This window comes from Sardina pilchardus, chromosome 21 (genome assembly GCF_963854185.1).
Source record: "Sardina pilchardus chromosome 21, fSarPil1.1, whole genome shotgun sequence".
NCBI classification, from domain to species: domain Eukaryota; kingdom Metazoa; phylum Chordata; class Actinopteri; order Clupeiformes; family Clupeidae; genus Sardina; species Sardina pilchardus.
Genome location: NC_085014.1, coordinates 23,556,227 through 23,558,726, shown reverse-complemented (window position 1 = coordinate 23,558,726; position 2,500 = coordinate 23,556,227). Strand labels below are relative to the sequence as shown.

General features: G+C 45.1%; 1 protein-coding gene across 1 annotated transcript in view; it reads left to right on the top strand.

Annotated features, from left to right (window-relative positions):
- drp2 (dystrophin related protein 2) overlaps nt 1-2,500 on the top strand; it is an 83,230-nt gene that overhangs the window by 22,749 nt on the left and 57,981 nt on the right. The window lies entirely within an intron of this gene.

Genomic DNA, 2,500 nt, shown 5'->3' with positions numbered 1-2,500 from the left:
TCTCTCTTTTTCTCTCCCTCTCTCTATCTCCCCATAGTCCACTGTCCCTTTAACCATTAAATACAAAAGCCCACTGTCACAGCCTCTTCTCTCTGTCAATGATACACCACCAATACGCTATAGATGGCTTAGCCGTACATAGAAACGTTCTCTCCTGAAGTTGGATTTATGTGCGTAATATACATGCCATCTCTGCTCTATTATTAAATGTCAGCTTACGTTGCATTTGGCCTTGCAGGGTAAATGCATATCCATGTCGCTCAATTGTTCCTCGGAGAATGGTGGTGGGAAGACATTAGACTGAATGGAACGGCCTCTTCATGTACAACATGACATTTATAATTACGCGCCGACAATGGCAGCCTACTCCCTGGCTTTAGCTTTTTGCTCTTGTCTTTGAAAAATGTAAGCTATTAGATTAGTTATAGTTATTATAATATTAATATCTTTATAATATGATTTCTTCATGTACACTGTGCTTATTTTTTCGTAGCATTGTTATTGGAATGTTAGATATATTTTAGAACTTATTAGAAAAGTAGTTTGCTCACTGTTACGTCCCTTCTTAGTGGAGATATTGTACAGTTAGCTTTATATTCAGCAGTCTTGTGTTCCCACTCGAGACTTCCACATACCTTCTCTCAGAGGACAGAGAATCTAAATCGCACTCTATATGAACTCACAAGCCTCAGACACAAACGGAGCCTGGTGACTTTCACTGACCCTCAATACGCACACACACACACAGACAGATACACACACACAGCTACACCACACACACACTGTACACTGTACACACATGCTGTACACACACACACACACACACACACACACACACAGTCGCATATCTGTATTCATTTGCATTGCCTTCAAGCGGTCCCCACATTCCCTCGGTCCCTTTAATGCCTCCTTTTCTGTGTATAATCTAGCGGAGACGCTTCCCCACTTAGCCGGAGCCATGTTGCATCCGGAACTCTCCCTGACAAAAGGCTGTGGGGGAGACGGAGCTGTGCTGTGCTGAGCTGTGCTGTGCTGGGGCGAGCCGCTCCTTCTGAAGAAAATTACTGTGTTTTAACAAAATGTGAATTATTGATCTTAAGGGTGTTTTTTTTTGCTTTTTTTTTTTAGTCTGGTGTGCTTAGACGTGTGTTTCTAGGGGAGGTCTGATCCACTGATGTTTATGGGTATATATTAAGCTTGCTTGCTTGTAGCTGTGTGTGTATGTGTTTGTGTGTTTTTGTGTGTGTGTGTGTGTGTGTGTGTGTGTGTGTGTGTGTGTGTGTGTGTGTGTGTGTGTGTGTGTGTGTGTGTGTGTGTGTGTGTGTGTGTGTGTGTGTGTGTGTGCGTACAGTATGTGTGTCTGTGTCTGCATTCTTTCTATGTACTCGTGTATACGCGTGCACAGCTATGTGTTCAATTAAATCTGCCTGGCATATTTCCCTTTCCATGGCAGACTAAAAAACGAACACTGTATGCGTTGCTCCATATTCCGAGCATTAGCGTTGACTATAATGGCATCCCATGAGGGCCTGCTGCAGGAGCGCGGGAACATCAGCATGTTTTGGGGGCAAGGGAAGAATCGGAGCCCGGGCAGACTCACCAGCGTCTGCGCCTCTTCAAGCAAATGTATAATTGATACAAATACGATGTGATGTCTTCATACATTTCCCCAGCCTTGGGCTCAGAGAAGGCCTCAGCATGAAATGCGGCGAGAATTAAAGTTTCAAAGCAGAAAAAAGGAATATAAGCGCAAAGCACCAAGGGCACCCATACTCTTTCTGCCTCTCTTTCTCTCTCTCACTCACTCTCTCTCTCTCTCACTCTCTCACTCTGCCTTGCGCATACATTCCTCTCTTTCTCTGTGCCGCTCAGGTAATGCATATGTCATATCGAGTTTTTGTGTTGTTAGTCAGGATTTTCATCAGACATACTGTACATTACACACCCACACATATTCTCATACTTTCTTTCTCTCTCAGTCACTAACACACACACACATGCACACACACACACAAACAGAGAGACACACACACACACACACACACACTCTCTCTCACATATCACACACTCACTCTCATACATCATGCGCACACACACACACACACACACACACACACACACACACACAAACACACAGATATTAGTCCTAGGCAGTACGCATCTAGGAGGCTGCTGTAACCCTACTGTAGCACTTAATTCAGCCTTAAGAAGAAGAAGAAGACGGGGAAAAAAAAAGCTCCTGGGTGCCTCGCCACGGTGGCACCATTTAATCGCTACTGAAAGACACTAACTGCTGCGGCGCGCTGCATGGGTAATGCCTGTTAGTAGTGTAAGAGATTTTCATATAAATTGTAATCTCTTCATACAGTAAGAGGATTGGAGGCCACCGGCTCCTACCAAATAAATGACTTTGGGAGCAGCGCGGCGCGGCACGGCACGGGGCGGAGGCGAAGCAGTCAGCGAAGGGCAACATATCCCCGAGATTGAATCCCCCCCCCCC